This window comes from Curcuma longa, chromosome 9 (genome assembly GCF_044706935.1).
Source record: "Curcuma longa cultivar G26 ecotype Majalengka, Jawa Barat chromosome 9, ITB_CL_G26_1.1, whole genome shotgun sequence".
In the NCBI taxonomy this organism is placed as follows: Eukaryota; Viridiplantae; Streptophyta; class Magnoliopsida; order Zingiberales; family Zingiberaceae; genus Curcuma; species Curcuma longa.
Window position 1 is genome coordinate 6,208,125 of NC_133869.1, and position 14,062 is coordinate 6,222,186.

Genomic DNA, 14,062 nt, shown 5'->3' on the forward strand with positions numbered 1-14,062 from the left:
TCTACAAGAAATCCAAACAATCCTTCAAATGTTACATAGAAGACCCATCCACACGATAAAATAGCATGAGATCATCCGCATATACAAAGTGTGTAAGACCAACCTCCTTGCACATCGAATGAAAATGGAAAGTAGTCAAAGTGGAAATGTCACGAAGTTTTCGGGACAATATCTCAATGCATAGGTCAAATAATAAAGGAGATCAAAGTGGATCCCCTTGCCGAAGGCCACGCCTTCCACTAAAGAAATCATACATCCCATCATTCAAAGATATAGAGTAAGAAACCGTAATAATGCATTCCTTAATCCAATTACAAAATTGTTGGAAAAAATCAAAACCAACAAGTGCCGAAAGAAGAAATTCCCAATTAACCATATCAAACGCTTTCTTTAAATCCACTTTAATCATGCACTGATGAGAAACCCGCTTCCTTGCATACTTACGAAGCAACTCTTGAGTCAAGTAGATGTTGTCACCAATAGACCTTCCCTTAATGAAAGTCACTTGTGTCGGGTCTAATAAAAATTCCAAGACAACCGCTAATCGCCCAGCAAGTATCTTTGAGATGATTTTATAAACCACATTACAGCATGAGATTGGTCTAAAATCCGTAACACTCACTACATGATCGCCCTTCGGCACAAGCGAAATCAAGGAGTTATTCCATTACTTGAGCAGTTTGTCACCCTGAAAAAATTCATGCACAACTGCAACTAAATTGTTATCAATAATATCCCAAGCAGAGAGAAAGAATTTCAAACCATATCCATCCAGACCCGGGGCTTTTCCACTCCCAATGTCGTGCAAGGCAGCCCATATTTATTTCACCTCCACCGGCTTGCAAAGATCCTCAATTTGGCTCCTCAACAGTGTCTGCCCATGTTGTTCATGCCGCCCAAGTGCTGCCCTCTCCAACATGTCCAAGCAAACCATGAAAATAATCCACGAACTCCTCCACAACCTCCTCCTTTATACTCTCCGTTTGATCACCGTTTCACTTTAGGAGTGTAATAATAACATTACGCTTATTGTTTCGCTTCACCACATCATGAAAGAACTTGGTACACTTGTCCGCACTCCTTAGACACACATTCTTGGCTAGTTGTTGATAAAATTATCTTTTCGCCTCGGCTAAGAGATTGACTTGTTTCCGAATACTACTATACTCTAAAGGTGCTAGACCACCATCAAGAATACCCCGCTGAACCGCCACCAACTCCTCCTTTGCTCTCCTTGTATGCTCCGAAATGCGACAAAAATTTTCCTTGTTGAGCATCCTCAAATAACCTTTCAAGCGAAACAACTTTATCTTGAGTACAAATTGGGCATTCCCCATTGTCGGGGTTGTCCATGAGTCTCTTACAACCGCCTCAAAATCCTTGTGCAATGTCCACATATTGAAAAACTTGAAATATCGATTTGGCGGCCGGCTCTTTACCAATGTATGCACTATGACACAAGAATGATCGGAGAGACAACTCGGTGCCATAAACTCCGCGTATGCATCAAAATCTGCCATCAACCAAAATGGATTAACCAAAACTCGATCAAGCTTACAAGATACTGTACCATTTGACCATGTGAAGTGAGCTTCAATTGATCGAAGGTCCACAAATCTGCATGCTTGGGAAAAAATCTGCACATCCCTCATTTCATGATTGGTGAACGGTGCCCCCCCCTTGCTTTTCATCGATGGATAGAAAAGTGTTGAAATCCCTCATAACCATCCACAGAGCAGAAATAGAGTCTCCCAAATCCGTAAGCGCCTCCCATAACGAGTCGTCGTGTGACAATAGAATGAAGCTCATATATAAAAGTGACAAGAAAGCTCTGCTAAAAATACAACAACGAACATGACAATGCATATATTACTCCACAGTTACTAGAATGTCCAAATTCACCCTCTGGGAGTCCCATAGAAGTAATATTCGCCTATGACTAAAAAAATCAAAGTTATGTGCATGCGCCATACCTGAGAACCTTCGTTGTAAAATTAGGCTTAAAGAGTCAACCTTTAACTTTGTCTCCAATAACGCCAAAACCTGAATGTCTTTTTGTCGGAGAAGATGTTGCACTCCCCCATGCTTTAGAGGCTTGTGGAAGCTCCTAATATTCCATGAAGCCACCTTCATTGTCCACCTCTTCGGGTTGCTCGCGCCTGGTGTTTAGGATTAGGGTTCGTCCAACAGTTGGAACCAGTGTGCTACTCCCATTGTCCACATTTGCAGTTGCTAAGGTAGTTGGAGGCACTATAAAGGATGTAGATGTCTCCAATGTTGTACAACGGTTCTCACCAGTCGGTATACCATCACATAACGCATCCGATGACGAAGAGGAGGAGGAGGAACCCCCCCCCCCCCCCCCCCCCCACCTGTAAAGGCCAACTGTACTGCTGGATCTTGTGGTCGGTTGGCCACTTCTTGTTGCAATTCTTCATTCCTCCCCACCACTTGTGTGGGCTGTTGTGGCGCTCTCGTACCTGTACCTTGTTGCTCAACATGTCCATCATCCGGGGCACAATAGCCACCGGGGCCGGGCTGCATCTCAAAACTATCGCATGTCCTTCTTGAGCCTCCGACACCGTAACATTTGGTTGTTCTTGCATTGGCCTCCACCTCGGCCTTGTACGGTTTTGATACCTTGTTCTTTGTCGCCCTTGACCCCTAGTCGATTGAGATCGTGGTCGTCCTTGATCATGTGCATTTGGGTCAATTAAGGTTGGTGCTCAGCCCGAGTATGCCGCTGTCCAACCTGCTCCTTCCTTCGTTGACAAGTCTACGTTTGGTGCCCCATCTTTTTGCATTCTTGACAAAACGCAGGAGTCATCTCATATATGATCTTCAAGTCCACTTGAACCCCTATTGGAAGAGTTATGGGAACTTCATGAATTCACTCTCCAAAGGTAGGAATCTCCATCATTAGCCGTGCATAATCCAATCGCTCCCGCGTGCGCGTCAAGCTATCCGTGTACAATGGTTTGCTCGCCTCAGAGCTAACTTTGTTTAATACCAATTGTGATCAACAATCTGGAGGGAGCCCATATATTTGTATCCACGTTGGAACATATCATCCATCTTCTTCAAACATGAAGCATTTCGGCATGATCTTCAAGAATAGAGGAATACCGAAGACGAAATAAGGCCCACCATATAGCACCGTCTCCCTGTCTTCTTCCTTGTTAAAATGGAACACCACCCATCCACTTACCACTTTTATGCATGAAGTACCAGTGGGGAATCCTCCTTTTGGAGCCAATGATACGCACCTCGTCTCTGCCCAGATACCTTCCCATGAAATAACCTACAAGACAATAACCAACCGATTCTTCCACACTATCAATATCATCATAGTTGAACTCTAACCTTGCTTTTTTCGCTTCATACTGATATAGACCCATAGCTTTCGTAACGTTGCTATTATCCTTGAAAATTCTCACCCAATTCCTTCGCAAAGGGGGATGTCCAACGCCACTCGCAGGCCCATCTTGACTAGCTTGATGTGAAGTATGTGGAGCATGGTTTGTCATCGGCACCGACTGACTTCCACCCTCCAGAGGGCCCTGTTCCGACGTCTCCATCCCGTCCTCCTCCCCCACCACCAGTGGGGAGGGTGGCTGGGTACTATTCAATCAAAGGGTGACCCGTTGCACAACGATGATGAGAAGCCACGGATTCGAGCAACTCAGAATGATTCGGGAAACCCTAGCGTGAGACTACTTTAGATAATACATAATATCTTTTACTCTAATACACTTCATAGCTCTAGTAATTAATCCTTTATAACTATTAGAAATTAGAAATAAAATGACATGGGTAGAATCTTATGAATTAAAAATTCATAAATAAGATCTGTTATTCAGTCCAAATGTGTAAGATAAAATTATATAAATAAATTTAAAAATTTTATTAAATTAAATGAATAAAATATGAACAAAGATTATAAATTATTGATGAATAATTCATACAACCTCGAATTAAAATTTTAATAATATTTAAATAAATTAAACTTAGTCAAATTTGAAGTAACCTCAAATTAAAAAAAATAAAATAAAATTTATATAATTATTTCTTATCTTTATTAATTTATTAAACAATCTTGAATAATACTAAGTCAAATTTAATCAAATCAAAAACTTCTCGAACTCAAAAACTTTCAATCTTAATCTAATTTTTTTTTCAGATTCGATGAGATCGTATTAATCTAACATTCATAAGAGTTATTGAATTTTTAGATGGGATAGAGACTAAGACCATGTTTGGTTAGAGGATGGAAATAAAAAATTTCGCTGTAGAAATTTTTTTTATATTTATTTTATAAAAAATAGATGAATTGTTTTGCACGGATAATTTTTTTGATATTTTTTTATCTGTCCAAATTTGTCGAAAAATAATTTCTTTCCTCCCAACTCCCAATTGTATAGTCGAATTTACTCACGTGACTATAAACAACTACGTACCCCGAGTGACCGACAACCCATAACGATTGCGGACTACGACCCCACTGAGGTCACATGTAGCAACAACACCTCACACGAGATTGTATTTTTTCCCTTCCCTTGCCTTTCTCTAGAATTTTTTTTTTGTCCACTTTGAATTCCTTTAACAATAGATAAGAGTGCAAACCAATCAAATTGAGTCAAATAATATAACAATATTAATATTCAAATTCAAATTTAAAAGATTGATAACTCAAGTTAGGTCGATATTTATAGCAATCGACAAGTAAATAACCCAACTATATTGAAGAGCTCAATTATCCAAATTTAGCTCTCCCTTTTAAGTTCAATTTCTCAAACTCTCCGTTTCGAGCTTAACTCTTCAAGCTCTCCACTCTAAGTTCCTCAAATTCTCCCTTAGTAGCTCACTTTTCTATATTTCTAGAGATCGGGAAGTAAACGCCATCAATTATGTCGATAGGGCTTCTCAAGATAGACATACTATTGCTCGTGCGATTATTGACGACGATCAAATGTAACCTACGATTATCACTTTTAGCTAGTAATGATCATACGATCGACAGACATTAATGGAGGTTGCTATATATAATTTGTGGGCAATAATCTATGATTAATAACTGAAACGATTGAACAGTCCTTAACTTCTCAAAGATCATGATAACAATCTCCATATATATCTGTCAACCTAATAACCTATAGATGAGCCTCATGAAATTCTGATTTTCATACTTTCTATCGTCCATTACACTTTTATTATAACTTAAGTATCGAAGGAACCTCATCGAAAATAATTTCTAGTGTCCTCTTGTCGTTTATTTTTAGGTGTGCAGATTCTATAAGCATTAATTAAAGGTTATGTCCAACAAATTAGTCATAAAAAATGCATGAACTGAGCTTTTAAACAATGACAGTACTGTATGATTCTAATCCAACACTTAAGTAATAAAAGGGTAAAAAGCATTTCGTATCGATTACAAGTTAGCAACACTAAAATTTTATTTCGATGCAGTTAGCAATACTGGAGGATACTTCAACTAGGGACTCATCGGAAGCTAATACATCATTATGAAATTGATCTCTGCCGGTGCGACTCTTCAGCTTTTTCAATCCCATCTACTTTAATTCCTCCTCCATCTCCTTCTGATTCAAGAGAAACCCTCAAAATGTCTTCTCGAGCATGATCATTCGTAATTTAATTAGCTCTACTACATCTGTAGATCCATGATGAAGCATCTGATCGTCCCTTTCTGTTCCATTGGTGCTCTGTATATGAGCAGGACCTACATGGATATCAAATTCGTTATCAATGTAATGACACTTCTTTAGAAACTGAGTGAATATCTTTCAGATTGAAGTCGACGTTGAAGATCACGACGTCCTTTTTGTCTTTTCGAGAAACAATTCTTTCAATTTCGTTTTGCTAATACCTATCGATCAAAGCAAATTATATATGTTAGTGTGCATAAAAGATCTATCTATCTATCTATCTTTTCTTACGTTTGGGGTTGTGCTAGAATTCAGCATGAGCCAATTAGTGGTGACGGATAGAAAAGAATAGCTTCACCAATGCATCTGGAGGATCTACCGCCGACGAATTGAGGCGGACAAGTAACGGGACCTTGGGAGCTTCAATGCGCAGGTCAGTGGCGATGTCGACGCTGAGCGACTGGAGCTTTGGGCAGCAGACGTCGATGGTGTGGATGTAGGGGGCGTTGTGTAACAGGACTAGATGCTTAATTAATGGAGGGGGAGCGGATGGTTAGGTTGCTCACATAGAGTTCGACGCAACATATGAAATGCAGAGTCCCAAGGAAAGGGCAGGAGTAGGCGAGGAAGGCACGAAGGAAATTAAAGCGTCCGTACATGCCGAGGATGCAATGATCCATTTTGAGGCAGGTGAGAAAGGTGGCGAAGGCGATGGTGGACGGAAGGAGGCGGTTACTAAAGCCTCCCACCGTGATTCTGCACAGAGAGATTCCTCAGCGACTTGATGCAGTAGAAGCTGCAGATTTCCCTGAGATTAAACCATCTCTTGCATCCGGAGGTTTCGAGGATGAGATCTTCCACGCCCACCTCGACGAGTTCGCCGACGAGCAGCTGTCCGAGGGATTTAGGTAATTCGGTGACGTCGTGGAAGACGATGTGGCATTGGCGGATCAGGGCGCGGGGGAAGGTGAACTGTTGGCTGATGTCGACGCCGCCGGAAGGGTGCCCGACGTCGAGGCGGAAGGCGTCGAGTCGGGGGATGGAGGGGAGGAGACGGCGGAAGCGGGAGCAGACGGCGGAGAGGGCGACGCGCTGCTTGATGGGGAGGAAGGAGAGGATGGAGATGAGGAGGTCGTCCGGGAGGGAAGTGAGAAGGTCCTCCGCCGGTGCGCTTGCCTGCTCACGCCGGTGCTTGCACTGGCGCTCCATCAAGCCTATCGAACTGTCTCTGCCGCACGGCTATTTAAAAGCGCGCCGGTGATATTACCGAAAAAATAGGAGATTGATATAAATTTAACTTTTATTTTATTTCATATAAAATTATTATTATTATTGTTATTGTTAATGTAGATTATTATGTGGTCGTTTTAATTAAGAAAACAAATCTTATGAGAAGATATACTTATTAGATTTAGTCATTATTTTATTTATTTACATCTATGACAACGTAAATTAATTAACAATTATAGTAAAAAATCAATATTAATTTTCTAGTTTTAAATTATCAATCTGATGAATTCAATAAAAAATGAACAATATTTATGACAATTTAATTATACAATTTCTTAGTATTTAAAAAAAATGATAATCCCAGTAACCACATCTCTGGGGTGATTGGCCCGGTCCCATGGAAATTTTTCACCGACCACCAGGGTAAATCGGGAAGCGCATACGGCGGTCAATTCAGATGCCCAGCATCCTTTGATTGTGTTCCCCATTTGGAGGAAAAATTCCTGCAAATACGCCGTAGCTGGGGATCGAACCGCAGGTCCCTGAGTTACAATCCGGATGTCCTACCGTTGCACCATTGCCCCGGGGACAATAAAACTGTAGTGGGTAAACTTTTTATAGTGACCGACCCCACCGCCGAAACGGCCCCATATCAGAAAACCCCCTAAGGGATTTTTGAAGTAGTGGGTAAATTTTTTATAGTGACCGACCCCATCGCCGAAACGGCCCCATATCAGAAAACCCCCTATTTGATTTTTCAAAAAAAAAATTTAAGAATAGTATTTAAATTTATACGAGAAGAGTTTTATTTGTAATTTAAATTTAAATTATTAGGTGCAAAGAATAGATTTATCTTTAACGTGAAATAATCTTTCACTTAGCTCCGTCAATATTGCAAGCGGAATTTAAGAAATATTAAAAGATCCTTCGTACAAATATTTATATAATTAAACTTATTTTCTCTTAAATGTAGATTGATTGTGAACGACATCAATATTCTTATCTTTATTTGTATGTTTATATTATTATATTAATTAATAGATAAAAATCCATCATGAGATTTATGAAGAGGTTATAATATTCTAGAGACATTAGATTGGTAAGTATTTGATTTAATATAGTAAAAATCTAGCAAACCATAGTAAAAATCCATTAAATAGTTAGATGAGTATTGTGATGTGTGGACATATGTGGGCCAATGGTGTCTTAGATGTTGGTGATGTCATGAGTTTGATATAGTTTTTTGTGTGATGGGTCAGATGTGTGTGCTCGATGGTTATTGCTATCTCGGCTATGATGCTGATCTTTTGATTGTATATTTGAGGGGTCTAACCTCTCTTATATTATATATATATGAATCATTTTTCAAAAAAATACTTATGATCTAAACAAATAGTCACAAAGTTTACAAGTTGATAGATCATAGAGTAATGCATATAGGACATTAATTTGTAGTGGTTGAAGTAATTAGGGCAAATGATTTATTCGTTGAATTCGAAATATGACTCGAAAATCCGATTTAACTTGAATTTAAGATGGAAAAATTATTTTAAAATTAAATTAAATTTTAATGTGAAAATTAAAATGCTTTATATACATCAATAAGATAGTGAGATAGAACTAAAAAATTATGAAAGAAAATATTAAATAAATAAATTAATCGGGTTATTCGAGTTTAAGTTCGAATTCAGATTTATAGTTTTCAAGTTGAGTTTGGGTTCAACCGTTCAGGTCAAATTTGAGTTGAGATTTTTTATAATATTCTTATTTTGATCTGAATGGAATTCACCCGATCTATCCGAATTGATACCCCTAATTTAAAATAGTATATCTATATCTATATATATATATAAAAACAGAGTTGTCTGTCAAAAAATTTTCCACCTAAATATCATTTCAATAAATAGACATATTTATCTATATGGAAATAAACTTATACAACTATAATTGATTGATAATATAACTTTTCATCCATATTAATATTACAGATCTTTAAATACATTTTAATCCATATTAAGCATAAACTGAGTTGTCTGTCAAAAAATTTTTCGCCTAAACATCATTTCAATAAATAGACATATTTATCTATATGGAAACAAATTTACACAGTTATAATTGATTGATAATATAACTTTTCATCCATATTAATACCACAGATCTTTAAATGCATTTTAATCCATATTAAACATAAACTTTAATACTCGAATTATTATTATTAAATGGTAAAATATAGATTCCTAAATATATTAAATAACTTTAATGGTAAAAAATATCATATATTACAAATGAGGGTGAGGTTACACACACTCTATAAATTAGGATTGCAATATATTCATTCACTTACTTTAGGCTGAAATAAAAAATGACTCCTCTGTTTAATCTCATCCGAGAGGTTAACTCTTCAAAAATACAATGGACGTTGAAACTCCGATTAGTTCATTGTTACGATCTACCTCCGTATGAAAACAACGGAGATTTTAGCTTGGAGTGCGTCTTTCATGATAAAGAGGTTGTATATATATATATTTTTATGTATATATCTGATTACTGTTAGAAAATATAAATATTTACTCTTTCTATATATTTGTAGGATGAACGCATACAAATATTTACTCTTTCTATTACATGATGTGCATACCCCTAAATTCTTAAATGGAATAAGCTGTTATGGAGTACCAAATCACGAGTTAAACTTGAAGGTTGGAACTCCGGTTATGCTGCTGCGGAATATAGATCATTCTCTTGGATTATGCAATGGCACTAGATTGATTTGACAAGGATTGGAAACCATGTTTTAGAAAGACAAATTCTTACTGAAAGTAATGCCGGTCATAGAGTTCTTATTCCAAGAATGTCATTGACTCATTCTGATCCAAGACTTCCTTTTAAATTCCAACGAAGACAGTATCCTTTGATTGTATCATACGCAATGACAATCAACAAAAGTCAAGGTCAATCATTGTCTCATATAGAACTTATTTTAAAGAATCCCGTTTTTAGTCATGGTCAGCTATATGTCACTGTATCCAAAGTTACGAATCCCATGGGTCTACACATTTTGATATGTGATAGTGATAGCAAATAGAAAAATTCAACAATAAATGTTGTATTTAAGGAAATTTTTTCAAAATTTATAATTTTGTTTCTAATTATACAATCTATAACCAATTTAGTTTATTTATATTTTAATTATGTATTTAAACATTCATACTTACTAATTTTAATTGTTAATTATATAAAATAACGTCCTGTGTAATGCACGGGTGAAATACTAGTATTAAAAAATATAGCAAATGCTATTTTGTTTAGCCTTAAGAATATAAAATTAAATATAGCTAATGGTTAGTTATGCTTCTAATGGAAATTAATATATTTTTAATATGTGATTATTTTAAAGAGTATTCTATCTTATTTAATATCTTATTGGAAAAATATTTATTTTATTATAATTCTTTCACAAATATAATCAGGGATCAATTCGAGTGGGTTGGATGGACTCGAGTTTGATTGAAATAAAATATTATTAAAAATCTCAATCTGAATTCAATTCAAAATCCTAAATTCGAATTCGTATAACACGACTAATCTGAATAATTTTTTAAAAAACTTTTATTATTAATTTTTAAGATAATTCTTTATTTTTATTATAATATTTTATCATTGTTATATTAATATTACATAAAATATTTTAATTTTTAAAATAAAATTTGATTTAACATCTAAAAGAATCTCGTAAATCTTAAATTCGAGTCAACCTGAATTGACTTGAATTTAATCTAATCAAAAACCTGTTGGGTCGCCAAGGATGTCCGCATCTCCACAATAGTATGATATTGTCCACTTTGGACCTAAACCCTTATGATTTTGTTCTTGGGCTCTCCCCAAAAGGCCTCACACCAATGGAGATATCTTTCATCATTTTAAAGTCATGATCTTTTCTATGTGTTTTAGATGTGGGACTACGTTTTCACCCTTGTTCAAACAAATGACCACATGCCTCCCTCAAATGGAAAGCCTCGGAAAGCCTCCGTTTGATGTCTGAATCCTCGACCCACCAAGACTTTCTGCCTCTCGGTCCATCCGACCTACAAGGACTTCCTGCATAGCCGCAACTAGGACGTTTGCCCCTCGGTCGACTTCCTGCCTAACCGCAACTAGGACTTCTGCCCCTTGGTCTACCCGGATCATGGCTCTTCCGATGGTTAATCCGATGAAGAGCGACCTCGCTATGATACCACTTGTTGGGTCCTCAAGGATTCCGCATTTCCACAATGACATGATATTGTCCGCTTTGGGCCTAAACCCTTGTGGTTTTGTTCTTGGGCTCTCCTCAAAAGGTCTCACACCAATGGAGATATCTTTCATCCTTTTAAATCCATGGTCTTTTCCATGTGTTTTAGATGTAGAACTATGTTTGCACTCTTACAACCCAACAAAACCTCCAACTCGAATCATCGAGTACTTGGTCACATGGTGCAATATTGCCTCTTTCTCCTGCTAGATGTTGCTTAAGGCCAGAAATTCCACCACCTCAGATTAATTATCTTGTGGCAGTACTTGCACTGAATCTTTTGGCGATCACCATTCACCATTATCCCATGAGCCCATCCAAGATCAGTAGCTCTAGAAGTAAAATCCTTCAAGGATTGGATAAATAGAAAAACAAAGTCAACTTAAATTGAAGAATTCTAAGCAACATACTTGCTCCTTGTATTGATTATTTCCAAATGTATCAAAGAAACCCCTTGTTTCAACTTCGAATTGTTGATCCACCATTTTTTTAGCTAACAAATAAGAAATATATATGAATCAGGAACCATGTCTAGAAAATACACAATGCTGGACAAAAGTCTTATTTCCACAGAAACACAACCTAAATGTCATAGTACAGAAAAGACTAATCACATGATGCCAAACATTCACAAGTGCCTGATATGTCTCAAGGAAACTGCCATATCATTGCTAGTTAAAAATCAAAAGAATTTCTATAAATCATAAACCTAAAAACGTTAAGTTGAACAACTTTGTCTATGAAATCAGTTACCACAAATAGTACGAGTAACAATATTATATGAAGTATTAGATACTTGAGTAAAATCTAAGCAATATGTTAGACTAATGATCGAGGATGGACAAAGTTGCTTGGTCAAGTTAACTAGTTATGTCTGAATCCTCGGGCTATGTATTCAGGCAACGTATGCCTACTTAAATGATATTTAAGCAATTATATCTCATTGTGCTAAGCACTGTGTTAGAATACCAAATAAGCACATTAGTTGCTTGGTCAAGTTAATCAATTTTGTTTGCTGTTTCACAATATTCTACAAATGTAGGTGCAAACTAATTTCCATAGATTCAGCTATGTATTCCATCCCTACTTTTCATTAAATCGTTCTGACTGACAATTAGTTTCAGTCTGACAATTAGTTTCAGTCATTATAAAAAAAACATACCCTTGGATAACACAAAATAACAAACATGTATTTTTAAATAGACATGATAACAAACAAAGAAATAGTAGAGCAATTAATTATTTCTAGAATCGTCGAGTTCAAGTTATAAGGATTATTAACATGATTGTGTCTAATGTAGGATCGGATTGGATCGGCTAGAGGGGGGTGAATAGACGATTTAGAAAAATAACACTCGATTTTTTAAAAAAAAATCTTAGTTGCAACTGGATCGTTGCTTCCAAGGCGGTGAACACTCAATAAGAACTCCTTTAGGCAGAGAAACATTTACAATTGTAACACAGCGATTTAGAGAGAAGAATAAAAGTATTGATGATTTAACTCTAAAACTCTAAGTCTATTTATAGCTCAAGAGAATAGATCTATATCGCTGATCGTAGATGAACTTTTTCTTGATCGTTGATCCATTGATGCGATCCTAACCGTTGATCAGAGATAGGCTTAATCATAGCCGTTGAGAAAATAAAGATAAACTTTATCTTTAATAAAAGATAAAGAGAATTATTTTTAATAAAAAAATAAGTATTTATCTTTTATATGATAAAAGATAAATCTTATTATTTTTTCTTTTTCTCTTTTTTTAACCGTCACATCCAAACGGTCCAAATCTAATTAAGTCTTCTTCTCTGATCAAAGTTAACGGTCAAAGCCAATAGTCAATAGTTTGACTTTTGTTGACTTTTTATAGAATCTTCGGTTGGGTGATTTCTAACCAACCGGAATTATGCTCACCCGAACCCAACTCCGGCCTTTTGCCCCTTGAGCGTGCTTCCTCCCGGCTTCTCGTCCCTTGGACTTCGCGCACGTCCTTATCTCTCCACCGGCGTACTCTTCCGTAGCTTTCGCGTCCCTCGAATTGGACCGAGCCCGTCAACTCACTTCCCCGCGCAACCCTTCTCGTTTACTACGTCTTACGCTTGACTTTCTCTGTACCTAAGTTCCTGCACACTCAGCAGAGGGATTAGAACAACACAGGACCTAACTTAACTTGGTTGATCACATCAAAACTAACCGGGGCACCAACAATCTCCCCCTTTTTGATGTGCATCAACCCAGGTTCAGTTAGGGTTAAACCAAAAAAAAAAGAAAATAAATAAAACTAAATAAACTGGTTAAGTATGAAAAAAATTTGCATGTTAAAACTATAATCTCCCCCTGAACTTCAGCCTATTCTCCCCTTTTGATCACAGCAAAAATGGGGTATTTAAAACTAAGGAGAAGTGTCTAATAAACGTAGAACAGATCATAAAAAATTTGATTGCCAAAAATGGCTTAGCTAAGTATTTTTCATTTAAAATATAATTTCCATTTAAAAATTTACAGAAAATAATTTCACGGTCATAAAAATTTAAAAAATTTTGTGAAAGTTGAATAAAAAGTTTAGTAACAGTACAAAAATTTTTGGAATTAATTGGATTTTATGTGAGAAAAAATAAATTAAATATTTAGATAATAAAATTTTGAAGAATGAATTTTTAAAATTAAAAATTACATTAAAAATATAGATTTTTTTTTGACAAAGACAATACATAATGTGTAGATCAAGAAAAATCAGATCTAGTCAAAATAATTTTCTATTAGAATTTAAAATTAAAAAAAATAGATTTTAATAAAAAAATCATAGAAAATCAAAAATGTGTTAGAAAAATCTAAAATGAGTATAGTTGTGATGTCCTTTTGATCATTGCCTGTTAATAA

At 36.2% G+C, this 14,062-nt stretch overlaps 1 pseudogene; it reads right to left on the reverse strand.

The window, feature by feature from the left end:
- Positions 1-5,444: 5,444 nt before the first annotated feature.
- Positions 5,445-6,872, reverse strand: LOC141834456 (uncharacterized; annotated as a pseudogene).
- Positions 6,873-14,062: the final 7,190 nt, after the last annotated feature.